This window comes from Diabrotica virgifera, chromosome 4 (assembly GCF_917563875.1).
Source record: "Diabrotica virgifera virgifera chromosome 4, PGI_DIABVI_V3a".
In the NCBI taxonomy this organism is placed as follows: Eukaryota; Metazoa; Arthropoda; class Insecta; order Coleoptera; family Chrysomelidae; genus Diabrotica; species Diabrotica virgifera.
In genome coordinates, this window is record NC_065446.1 from 160,157,407 (window position 1) to 160,171,951 (window position 14,545).

General features: G+C 34.7%; 1 protein-coding gene across 1 annotated transcript in view; it reads right to left on the bottom strand.

The window, feature by feature from the left end:
• The window catches only part of LOC114339120 (helicase SKI2W), a 127,876-nt gene that overhangs the window by 71,558 nt on the left and 41,773 nt on the right, over positions 1–14,545 (bottom strand). The gene's annotated exons all lie outside the window — the stretch shown is intronic.

Below are 14,545 nucleotides of genomic sequence, written 5' to 3' on the forward strand. Positions count from 1 at the left end.
ATTGCTAAATCTCTGTGGGTTCACTAAATAGGATATTCGCTCCGAGCCTGACCATGGTGGGGATACCCTGAAACGATGCCAGCGTGAGTAGCGGCGAAATATGACAATATTGGAGCTTTGGACAATAACGTCATTGTCATTGTTTGTTTAACTTTGATCAAAAATGGTAAATAAATGTTGCGTATTTAATTGTACTAATAATAGCCAAAATAGTAAGGGTAGTTTTTATAGATCTCCAATAATTAGATACAAATTAGAATTAGAGAAAAGATTTAAACTAGGGGAAGTAAACTCAAAAGACCAATTCACACCCAATAATGTCACTATAAAAATCACCAGATTCATCTTCTTTTCTGGTTGACCATGTCGGCTTTCGACTAATCGAGTAATCAATATCGGACAACTTATAAAACTAAAGGCAGTATGACACTATGCATTTTCTTGTATCATTTCTTATATCGTTTCTGATATTAGAAAAGTATATACATTTTCTTGTATCGTTTCTTGCACATACATTTGTGCCCTATATGACACTATGCAAGTTCTCTTATCGAAAACTGTATGTAATTCGGCATGCGATTGGTCGAAGTTTTGTTTGCAAGCATTGCAACCCTTTGTCACGTTACATCGGTACGGTAGTACTGCGTCTACAGCTGATTTTAAAGATTTTATAAACTTTTAAAAACTTATAAATTCAACATTTAATGTTAACCAGAATTTTTACATTGACTGTTTGATAAGATGGATTATTTGTGTTCTTATTTTTTTGATATGTGTGCCAAAATATTTGAATTAATTCCTCTATTAAAAAATTATGCAAAACTTTGAAGATACAAGCAAAGTTATACTTTGAACTTTACTAGGAGCTAAATATATGGTTATTAATAGAACAGTAGTCCATATTAAGTATCAATAAAAAATTTATAACTATAACCATGATACTATTATATAAATAACGAGATAGTTTCTTCCCGTTGCACAAATACGTCAGAGTTCGCGCATGATGACGTAACTGGAGACCTGAATTTGAATTCTTGTTAAAGTTAAATGGGATTTGTATGCATTCTGTGATGAAATTATTCAATTAGCAAAATAATATTAAACGATTTTTTGTGTTATTTGTTTATAAAAGACATCTTACTTTTACAAAGATGAAATATAAAATGCACTTAGCTTACAACCGCGAACAATTCAAACTAATCGGGCATTACGAACCATTACGAACTTCACGTCTCCTCAGGATACGCAAAATATTGTCTTTTTGAAATTTGAAAAAATGTGAAAACGTTGAATTATCCACGTCCGTCTGTTCGTCCGTTCGTCTGTTTGTCTGTCCGTGAACTCAACTCCTCCGTCATTATAGCAGGTAGAATGACAAATGAGGTGTCAAATGAAAGCTTATAATCCAAGGATGGAACTAAACGTGAGAAATTTTACCTAGGCTGTCTGTCCGTCTGTCCGTCCGACCGTGAATGTAACTCCTTCGTCACTATACCAGGTAGAATGACAAATGAGGTGTCAAATAAAAGCTTATAATCGAAGGATGGTACTAAAGGTGCGAAATTTGAACTAGGACTACCGGTTTTAGAAATGCGACCAGAAGTACTGTTTTAAAGTCACCGGAATAGTACAAGTGATATATTATTCGACGCGCCTTCGCAAGACGAGAACAAATACACTGCTCGTCATTAAAAAAGGGGCCACCTAAAATTTTTGGCATTTTTTAATTTTTACGATTCATACAAGAAAATGATTGTCATTAGATGTTTGTGTAATGATTAAGAATACGTTCTAAAGCAGTATGCAATTATTTCTTAAATAACAAATGTCAAAAAATAACTTCTTCCAAAATAATGATTTTATTGGAAAATTAAAAAAAATTAACATTGAACATTTATCTGTTTTTTTTTATAAAAATTACAATTAAGTCGTGATTATTAATACTGTGTATTACCACCTCTATTGTGAATTCCACTCCTCATTTGATTTGGCATTGAATTGATCAAATTCAGGATGTCCACTTGAGGGGAAGCTTCCCACTCTTCCATGAGCGACCACCGAAGCTGCTCACGATTTATTGGAGCAGGTATTCTGTTTCTTACCCTTCGTTTGAGTTGGTCCCAAACATGTTCAATCGGGTTCAAATCTGGATTTTGAGCCGCCCAGTTCATTTTTGAGTCCATTTGAGGAGTCCGTGTATGGAGAAGAGCAGCCACAGACAGGCAAGGGTGGAGGCAAAAAATAAAGGAGGCCAAGGCTCAATTTGGGCTGTAGTGCCGTAGAAGAAGAAGAAGAAGTTCATTTTTGGCACACCGACGGTTTCCAGGTTTTGCGTTACCATCCTGGCTAGGTGTGGCCGCGCGTTGTCTTGCATGAAAATAAAGTTTTCGCCCACAAACCCAGCAAAAAGAATTTCATGCTCGTCTCGAATTTCAGTAATGTATCGGTGAGCATTCAACGCCCCTCTATCAATAAATACGAGATCAGTACGGCCTTTGAATGAAATGCCTGCCCAAAACATTACCGAACCTCCTCCAAAAGCAACACGTGCTCGTCGAACACAAGCTGCACATCGTTCCCACGTCTTCTGTATGTTTAGATGCGACCATCTGAGCAATAAAGAACCATCCTGGACTCATCACTAAACAAAACATTTTTCCAATCTCTATCGTCCAATGCTCGTGGTCTCTACCAAACTGTAGTCGGCGTTGTCGATGTGCTGCTGTTAACAAAGGTCCTGTTGCTGGACAGCGAGCCCTTCGACCAAATTTACTCAACCTTCTTCTCACGGTAGAAGTGCTTAATGTCCACCCGTGAGCATTTTGAAAACGGTTTTGGATTGATCTAGCCGTAAAGAACCGATATTACAAAGAAGTGCGCTGTAAAGAACGATCTTCTCTGGCCGTAGTGATTCTTCTCGGGCCTGCCTTGATCCTTGTCGTCGTTCATGAGATGATCCAGTCTCTACGAATCGTTGGTTTTTTGGACCATACGACGACTGACTCCAAGCTGTCTGGCCACTTCTCTTTGACTCATTCCATTACCAATCAAAGTAACAATTTGAACAGATCTAGCAAATTTTTTAGCCATAGCTTGAAATTTAAAAATTGCACAAGTTTACTCTTCGAACAACAACTGTGCACTAGTGAAAGGTATTTGAAAAGCAGAATAGCCATATTCCAAGAAAAATAAGGTAAAAACAACTCGTGCATTATCCGAAGTCGTAAAACTGATATCAATTCTGCAAACGTATTACCGTATTACCTTTAATTGACCTGTCGGCACCGTTTGTCGGTATCTAAAAGACGCTAAAAGTGTTTCTGCATTGTGGTAATTTAGTTACAATAGAATAAATTGTATAAACTTAAAGTTATTGAAAAACTCGTATAAAATTCTAGGTGGCCTCTTTTTCATGACGCGCAGTGTATATTAGGGTGGTGCGAAAAAAGTCAAATTGATAATCCCGTATCGCTATAGTGCAGAAAAGTTGCGATTGGTAATTACAAAAAAAAACAAAACAAAAATTATTAAAATCGGACTTTATCTTCCGATCCCGCAACGGACCTAAAGATTATGAAAAAAATTAAATTTTACCTTTTTTTCGGAAATTTTTATTTATCCTCCATGTAAGTTTTATTTATCGCTATAGTAAAATTTATTTACAGTTTGCATGGTTGAGTAATAAAAACAACAGTTTTACGCATCTAACGAATATCTTCCTATCCAGCAAGGTCAACAAAATCTATAAAAATTTGAAATTTTCGATGATTTTGGTGAATTAAAAAACATTTAGTTATCTCATTTTTCTCCTACATTGTGAAGTTTTTCGCTTGTTTATATATTGTATGACAATACTTAAACAACCCAGAACTCACAACGCGGAGGTGGTTGCACTTCTAGCTCCACACACACCCTTCTCTCCAACCAACCAATGAGTGTGATTTTCACATTATTTACATAGTAAATTTCTTTTTCATGCTTGTATCCAGCTTTTAAACGTCAACTTTGTATTGTGATTTGGTGGTAGAATCTGGCAGCATGGACCTTGTTGGTTTAAGTGTTGTCCTTATGAATCCATCTCTTGATTGGGGCCCACATACATTAGACCAGGGGTGACCAACTTAATCAGACTTGAGGTCTACTGTCTGCCTTTTTAATTCTCTGCGATCTACTGACTAGGAATTTTCGTAATATTTAGGACAGGAACAGGTAGGTAGGTAGATAATTTTTTCTTGCCATCGATCGACTGACCTAGGGGTCGCGATCGATGGGTTGGCCTCTCCTGCATTAGACAATGCTTCCGTGACCAACTTTAGGCACCTCTCATCAGCTTGCGTGTGTCAGGGATAGTTTTGTACGTTCCAGTCTGGTATGTCGCCCGATGTAATGCAAGAACTTATATCTGCATTTGACACTTCGAAGAAGTGGTGGAGAAGATAGTTTTGCAACAGTCTGCAATAGTTTTGCAACATTATATTCCAGTGTATAATTTCAGTTTAGTTCCGTGCTTCAAAATTTCAAGTAGTAGGGAGAAATAAAATACATTAGAGAGCTAAGGAGGGTGTTAAAAGCCGGATAGACTAAAGCCAAGGGCAAACTTATTAGAAATTTCATCCCAACTACTTTAAATTTTGAAGCACAGGACTAGACTGAAATATTAGATTGGAATGCTGCAAAACTATTTTCTCCACCAGTTCTCCAAAGCGTTTCAAATGAAGATATAAGTTCCTACATTATATCAAGCAACACGCCAGACTGGAATGTACAAAACTATCCCTGCCATATGCAAGCTGTCTAGCGGTACGTAGAGTTGGTCACGGAAGTATCGTCTAATGTATGTGGGACCCAATCAAGAGATGGATTCATCAAGGCAACACTTAAATCAAGGTCCATGCTGCCACATTTTACCACCAAATCAAAATTCAAAGTTGACGTTTAAAAGCTGAACACAAACAAAAGAAAAAGAAATGTACTATGTAAATAATGTAAAAAACACACACTCATTGGTTGTATGGAGAGAAGGGTGTGGGTGGAGTAAAAAGTGCAACCACCTTCTTGTTGTGAGTTCTGGGTCGTTTAAATATTATTATACAATATCTAAACAAGCGAAGAGCTTTACAATGTAACAGAAAAATGAGATAACTAAATGCTTTTTAATTTATCAAAATCATCAACAATTTCAAATTTTTATAGATTTTGATTGACCTTGCGGGATCGGAAGATATTCGTTAGATGCGTAAAACTGTTGTTTTTATTACTCAACCATGCAAACTGTAAATAAATTTTACTATAGCGATAAATAAAATGTACATGGAGAATAGAAAAAAAGGTAAAATTTCATTTGTTCATAATCTTTAGGCCCGTTGCGGGATCGGAAGATAACGTCCTATTTGAATAATTTTTGTTTTGTTTTTCTTGTAAATACCAATCGCAACTTTTCCGCACTATAGCGATACTGGATTTTCAACTTGACTTTTTTCGCACCACCCTAGTGTATATACTTCCGGTTTCATGACTGTCTGTTTGTCCGTCCGCGAATCCAACTCCATTATTAATACAGATAGAATGACAAATGAGGTGTCGAATGCAAGCTTATACCATTTTGTAAGTACTGTTAAGTTGCAACCGTAAGTACTGTTTTAAAGCCACTCAAAATATGATATGAATGTAAATAAAGATGACTAAAAATTAGTAAAATCGTATATCAATCGACGCAAAGTTACACGAAGAGTTCAAATATCGACTTCCAGTTCTACTTTCGATTACTTTGGGTGAAAACCTAGGACTTACGAAGTCCAATTACATGTTTATAGCGTTGATTGATGAATATAGGGGGTATATTCATCAATCCAGTATATTCATCAATCAACGTTTATAGTATCATGTTATTTATAGTATCATGAATATACCTACAAAAACACAAATAAATTAATCAAGACATAAATCATATTATCCCATTTTCAGCCGCCATTATGACATTTAGATGTTATGATGTTTTATCAGCAGGTTTTATGTTTTTGCTTTCTGCGCACAAGTTGGCGCACTTCTTGTACAAGAAACTGTGTCTGACAGAAATTCTTGTATCGTTTCTCATATAAGAACTTGTACCCGTGTATGGCACTATGCATTTTTTTGACATATCAGAAACGATATAAGAAATGATACAAGAACATGGATAGTGTCATATGGCCTTGACACAAATTCTTGTATCGTTTCTGATATAACAACTTGTACCCGTGTATGACATGCATTTTTTTGACATATTAGAAACGATATTAGAAATGATACAAGAAAATGCATAGTTTCATACGGCCTTAATAACAATATTACGTCGATAAAAGTTTTTTATATAAATGCAGACTAAGAATCTAAAAATTTAAGTAATAACTCAGAAAATACAAAAAATCGCCGATATAACTTAATTAACCCATGAATTTTAAATGTCAATAGTGTCAAAATTTCGTAATTTAATGGAGTAAACTTGCCTACTAGTCTAAGAGCTAGAGCCGAAAAATCATAGTCATAAGTAATATGGAGTTTGGCATGTGAAATGTGTCTATTGTATATTGATAATTATGACCCCTTTCAGGATGACACCTCAGTGGATACAGGAAGTAGCAATAAGGGATGAAAGGGAAAAATTAGTGTAGTCATTAAAGGTTTTCCCCTCGTATTTTGTTAAACCTCCATCGATTTGCATGAAAATTGGTGACTAGTTTGAGCATACCTCAAGAAATAAAACTGATTAGGTGCCAACTTGCACTTTTACCCTGGGGGCTGGATACCACCCCTTCTCGGGGGTGAAAACTATTTTATTAAAAATAACCACACAAATCGATAGAAGGGCAAATTTTAAGTAAAATTTGTTATATGTATCATGTTATTAAAATAAATCAATACTTTTTGAGTTATTAAAGATAAAAGATTTGTCTGTTTAAGAGCACATGCGTGAAGTTACGGATGATAAAAAGAACATATTAATTAATTGTATGTTACTAAAATATTATTTTTATAAAAATGTATACCATTTTTATTCATTCAGTTGCGGTGCGAAACCAAAACTGTCTTAATTTTTACTCAGATCAGAGAGTGCAGCCAGCACTCTTATCGACGATTTCACCTCTTTTTAGAGGTTCATCAGAGACTGCATAGGCTGCTTTTCTCTGGCCCAGGTAAAAATCTTCGACATATCCATCTCCCACCGCAACTGACGAGATGGTAGTAGGTGCCTAGCGGCATCTGCTAAATAAATTTTATTATTTTTATATTATTTCCATATTATAAATTTAGCAAAAGTGTATTCGAATATGTCAAAAGTACCCATTATTGGACACCCCCAGTTTCTGAACATATTCAGTTTATATTGATAGAAAAAATTCAATTAAACATCGAAATAATATAAAAATAATATTTTACTAACATACAATTAATTATTAATATGTTCTTTTCATCATCCGTAACTTCACGCTTGTGCTCTTAAATAGACAAATCTTTGATCTTTAATAACTCAAAAAGTATTGATTTATTTTAATAACATGATATAACAAATTTTACTTAAAATTTGTCCCTCTATCGATTTGTGGGGTTATGTTTAATAAAATAGTTTTCACCCCCGAGAAGGGGTGGTATCCACCCCCAGGGTAAAAGTGCAAGTTGGCACCAAATCAGTTTTATTTCTTGAGGTATGCTCTAACTAGTCACCAATTTTCATGCAAATCGATGGAGGTTTACCAAAATAGGAGGTGAAAACCTTTAATGACTACACTAACTTTCCCCTTTCATCCCCTATTGCTACTTCCCGTATCCACTGAGATGTCAGCCTGAAAGGGGTCATAATTATCAATATACAATAGACACATTTCACATGCCAAACTCCATATTACTTATGACGATGATTTTTCGGCTCTAGCTCTCCGTCTATACAGCTGGACCAATTACAAACAAACATTACAGCTAGGTAAATTTGAATTACTCCTCTCAGTTTAAAAACGAGGATAGATTTTCCCTTTCTGTTCTGTTTGGTAGATAGATAGATTTATTTAACTACTTTACAAAAATATTGTTTGTAGCAAGTCAAAATTATAAGGTATATAAAAATTACAAGGTATATAAAATAGAAATATAAAACATAACTTATAATTATTACAAACAAGAACATAGATTAACAAAAAATATTTTGTGACACGGTAAGCATTTCAGTGAATGTTCTGCAATGCGTCATATATTCTTCCGAGCAATAAAAGCAATGTTTCAACAGATACTTTTTATGACTTTTTTGAAACTGTTACAGCTTAGCTGTTTAATATCTTTTGGTAAAATATTTTAATAGTTATAATTAAGACAATTTTTATCTGAAAGACGCAATCTACAGCGATTTGTTCGCAAATAGTGAGAGTTTCGCGTAATGTGAACGTGAACATCAGACTGCTTTATTAAATGGGCCCGTTTTCTGTGAATTTCAGTCAGAACTTGATATATCAACAGAGTAGGTAGCGGCATCATTTTTAATTTGATGAAGAGAGGTCGGCAATGTTCCAGATAACTAACCCCTGCCAAAATCCGGATAGCTTTCTTTTGCATTCTGAAAATTTGAAGAGCATGTGTTGAATTGCCCCATAAGATTAATCCATAGCTTAGATGTGAGTGAAATAAAGAAAAATATGTCACTTTCAATGTCTCAAAGTTGACAACCCTTGCTAGTTGACGAATAAGAAACAATGAACTAGACAGCTTCCTCTTTACTTGTGAAATATGAGCCGACCAGTTCAATCGATTGTCTATGGGGATTCCTAATAGTTTAGCAGTCTCTTTGGCATCTGGATCGCCATGTAAACCACTTGCAGATATAATCAAGTCCTGCGTTTTTTCAGTATTAAGTTTTAGTTTGTTCGCAGCAAACTATGTGCTAGATTTATCAGAAACTTCCTCGTAAGCCATTTTTAAATCCTCATTATTATTACCTGATATTATGTATGTCGTATCATCCGCAAATTGTACTGATTTGTATGGAGATATGAAATGAGGCAAATCGTTGACATATATAATGAATAAAAGAGGTCCCAAGACCGAACCTTGTGGGACTCCATGTTTTACGGGTCGAAAGTCGGAGAGATGACCTTTAGACACTACAGCCTGGTGTCTGCCACATAGGTACGAAGAGATAAGCTTAAGAGGGATACCTCTGATTCCATAATAATTTAATTTGTGGAGCAAAATGTCATGTGAAACGCAGTCAAAAGCCTTCGACAAATCGCAGAGAGAAATTGCTATGCGATTGCCACGTTCAAGCCCCTCAATCACCTCGCTCACAATATTATATACCGCGTTTGTAGTAGAACGAGCACTTCTGAATCCATATTGCGAGTTGCTAAAATAACTTCTAGACTCAAAATAAGAATATAATTGTTGTTTGATCACCTTTTCAATCACTTTCCCGAATGTAGAAACAATGCTTATGGGTCTGTAATTGAAAAGATAAATTGTAATCAATTTTTAGAAACCCAGTTCTTAAGGCCGGCCATTGGTAATGTTATAAGTATAGCCGATCCCATCACCTTTATAAAGTACACCACTCATAATCTAGAGCATATATGTATACCGAAAAATGCTTAACCTACTAACAATATATGTCGCTAGTTCCAGCCATATTTTTGTTATCCTACCTGTTGTGTATTGTTTATAAAAAAATGTGAAAGTTTTGCTTTTTTCTCAATAAATATAAGAGCGTTTATATCTAAATTACTTAAGTATTTAAATGAATTTCATGATAAAATTCCGTTTAGCACTACAGTAGAAGTAATGGAAGGATATAACGTTAAAAAAATGTGAATTAATAAAGTACTTTTTGCGTGGTGTACTTTTAAAATAAATTTCTGAAATTAATAGAAATTGGCATGTGAAACGTAAATATTCGACATATAATACGAATACAGTATAGGAATCTGTAAGAATCTAAGCTCTGTTAATGTAGCCATTATGTATAAGATGGCGCTACGAAAAATATTATATACATGTGCAAAATTCAGGAGCGGTATGGCCCGTTTGAAACTTTCCTTTGGAAATTTCGGTACTGTATAGAGAGTAATACCGTTTTGAGGGATGCGGGTGGTTCATTATTGCGTACTTGGAATAATATCAGGGCCCCGTAACCGGGCGTGCAACGCGTGCGGTGCACGCGTGCGTAACCCCAATGGGGCGCCAAACCGAAGGATTGGTAAATAAGAAATATTTATTTTAAATGAGATAATCATTTTTTATATACAATTTTATTTATTTCATGAACAGCTAGAGAAATCTCAAAAATCAAATATTGTGTTATTACTGAAAAAATGATTATTATTCCCGTCCTGAAATGTTGAACGTACTCCGTCTAAAATATATTACATTTTATTGTCCCTTCCTAATTTTTTTCTTTGAAGTATGTAGATAGATTGAATTACGCTTGCCATATGAAAATCAAACATCAAATCACACTCCTTGACGACTAGAAACATAAATTAGTACCCATAACGCAACTTAGCAGTTTTACTCCTATAAAGTGAATCTTTTACTCTAATGATAATTACCCTTAAGTAAACACATACTCTATGAATTATGATTATGTATTTAACTTGGGTATTACCTTTTCCCGTAAAATTAATAATGTATTAATAATAATTAAAATTAATAATTAATAAAATTAATTTGAAACCATATGGTTGCTAGTTATGCAGACACCCTATATAAAATTTGTTTGAAAACTTTGATATAACAAAATATTATTGTTTATTTACTTGAATGTATATTTTTAATTTAATACACAGGGTGCTTCATTCATGTTGCAAAAAAATTTAAGGGGAAAGACGCAAAATGTCGCCTCTCAAAATTTTCCTGTGTTTTAAATGTGTTCATTATTTTCGAATACTGAGAAAACTAATAAGTATTTTTAAAAAAATTAAACGCAGAATGAAAGAAAACGTTATTGCCGAGGGCCGACAGTCCCTTAGAATAAATAAAAAGTTTCTTTTGAATTAAATATTTGCAATTCACTAAATTTTCTCTGTTTTCACTAAGTTTTCAGGAGAAGTTTTTTCAGGAGAAGAATAGGAGAAGTTTTAATTGTAGAACAGTTTAAAAATTTGGAACGTCAGATTACGAAAACGCTCCATGTATTTTTTCGAACAGAACTTCCAATTGATTTGTTACTGTTTCATTAAACTCTCATGCAAAAATCATATTGCTATTTATCAAAAATATAATTCCTGCCATTTGACATGTTCTTCGTGTTAAACTTATTAAAATGCCCAGTTGGTGATAATACCAGTCTGATTTTTGCATAAGAGTTTAATGAAATCGTAACAAATCAGTTGGAAGTTCTGTCAGACAAAATACATGGAACGTTTTCGTAGTCTGATGTTCCAAATTTTTAACCTGTTCCACAATTAAAGCTTCGCCTGTTTCAGTGTTCCCGTACATCAAAGTTTGTCCGACTAGACACAGTTAAGTTAAAAATTTTCAGCTTGTTATTAATCAACTTCTTTTTTGTACGCGAGATCCAAGCCTATAATTCAAATTTAACTTATAAATAAGTGATTTTTACTCAGGTCAGCCGTTATGATGAAACATTTTATTTTAGGGAATATAGTATGGTATAGTTAGACCCATACCCAGACATCCAAAGTGAAAGTTATCCTCCAACACCAAATTGTTCTATATGGTCCACATAATGTTCAGAAAAAAGTCACACCATTTTGAGCGTCGGGTTTGGGGGGGAGAGGGGGGAGAAATCGGTAAATTCGTAGTTTTTTACGTTTTTCGTCAATATTTCTAAAACTATGCGATTTAGCATGAACAACCTTCTATACAAAATTGTTCTACATTAAATTTGAAACAAAAAAGGTCCTATGCATAACCCTTCTAAAATGAACGGTTCCAAAGTTACGGAGGTAGTATGTTATAATTGGTCCAAAAAAGGTTCAACCCAGACATCCGAAGTAAAAGTTTTCCTGCAACACCAAATTGTTCTATATGGTCCACATATGAGTGATCGCGTCTAACCTTAATTTATACCGTTTTTTTTTAGTTGTTATATGCATGTTTATCCGATTTTTTTGCCGGTACGGCGAGCTCTATTTCAAAAATCTTCTAGTTTCCTCCAAATAATATTTTTTCTAGATTTTTTGTGATATTCTAAATAAAATAAGTTTCTTGACATTTTTCTCCAAAGTTAATGGTTTTAAAGTTATAAGCGATTTAAATCCGAAAAATGCCAAAACGCATTTTTGGATTTTAAATCGCTTATAACTTTAAAACTGTTAACTTTTGAGAAAAATGTCAAGAAACTTATTTTATTTAAAATGTCCCAAAAAATCTAGAAAAAATATTTTTTGGAGGAAAACTGGAGATTTTTGAAATAGAGCGCGCCGCACCGACAAAAAAATCGGATGGACATGTATATTTAACAATTAAAACACGACGGTTTAAATTAGGGTTAGACACAATCACTCTTTAGAATCTTCAAGCTGAATGTTTAAACTTCAATTTAAGAATCTGGCAACCTCAAAAGTTCTAATTTAAATATGAGTTTTTAGGCCTCGTAAATGAGCATTTTCGCACTTTTCAGATTTTAAATCGCCTATAACTCGAAAACTATCAATTTTTGAAAAAAATTACAAGATACCTTTCTTGTTTAGAATGACCCACTAAACTTAAAAATATATGTTCCGGGGCAAAAAAACGTGATCTTTTCTATTTGTTTATAAAAATTGTTTAAACAGTTTCTGCCCAAAAATTCCGCCCGGCACCCTTCAGATTTGTTTAGAGGGGACATGTTTGAATAGGAATCCACAAAGAAACCGAATCAGAAATTTTCCCAGACGGGAGCGGTCTCACCACATGGACTAAAATAGATTTCTCCAATACTTTTGGTTTAGATTTTACCACGAGATACGAGCACAGTATTTATCCAAGTAAAATTTTCAGCGAGACCCCGTCCTTAAACCGCCTACTAAAAAATTAAAAGTTCGCACCTGATATATAAAACGATTTCGAGTCATCTTAGCGAGGCCGCACCTGCATACTCTCTGTACTTAACTAAACTATCGACTCACTAAAAATTCTGCCGTTTGCGGCCTCGCTTAGATATCTATTGCGTTATTTCTCCGATAGAGGCAGCATCTCTCGGGAAAGAATCTTTTCTCTCTGTTGCGCCGGCATTTGGGGACCTCTCTTTCATACAACGGCCGGCCTTAATACTACATCCATTAATATATAAATTAAAAAAGATCGTAAAAACTAATTATTATTAATTTGCAACTTCACAATAATTAACATGGGAAGACATGGGATACAACATAAACAATGCTTTTGTATTTACTAAATGGGACCACTTGATTTGACACTGTGTCATATCCAATACTTATGGGGACGGGCAGGATTTTAATATGTTATATATGGAATATATGTTATTAATTAATTATTTATATATCTGCTGAAGCTATTTTTAGAAGTCATCCACAATAGAATTTACCGAAAATGCGAAGAACAAATTGCGCCCAATCAGTTTGGATTTGTGAACGCCGTTGGTACGGGGGAGACTTTATTAAGCGTGCAGGTGTTGTTTCAGAAATGTAGAGATGTCAGCTGTGATGTTTTTGCATGCCTGATTGACTACAAGAAGGCTTTCGATAGTCAGGCATGAACAAATGATGGAAGTGCTGAAGAGGATAGGGATTGACGGAAGAGATCTGAAAATAATAGCTAACCTGTATTGGAATCAATCAGCAGTGCTCCGAATAGATGGAGAATATACAGATCAGGTCAAATTTTTAGGGGGAGTGAGACAGGGATGCATAATTTCACCGCTGATATTCAATCTGTACTCAGAGCACATTTTTTAGGAGGCTCTAAAAGATATTGATGAAGGCATTTCAATAAATGGAGTCAAGCTCAGTAACCCGTGGTATGCAGATGATACAATAGTGTTTTCCAATACCATATAAGGGCTGCAAAACTTAATGAACAAAATAAAGGAAACAAGTAGAACATATGGACTAGATATAAACACCAGCAACACCAAGCTAATGATCATCAGCAAGCAAAACATAACTGGAGCAAATCTGTATATGAACCAAATGAGAATTGAACGTGTCTCACAATACAACTACTTGGGAACTATAATCAATGAGTGGTGGGACAATACTCAAGAGATTAGATGCCGCATCGGAAAGGCAAAAAGTGCATTCTTGACTATGAGCTATGTGTTCAAGAGCCATACCCTCACCCTAAAAACAAAAATAAGGCTTCTTAAATGTTACGTGTACTCAGTGCTTCTATACGGAGTAGAAAGGTGGACATTGAAGGTAGAAACTCTATCGAAACTTCAGGAGTTTGAGCTATGGTTGTACAGAAGGATCCTGAATATACCATGGATAGACAAAGTCACCAATGAAGAAGTACTACGGAGGATGAACACAACCGCAGATTTAGTCAAAATCGTGAAGGGCCGTAAGCTGCAGTACTTGGGACATATAATGAGAAATCAAGGCAGATACGCGCTACTTCAATG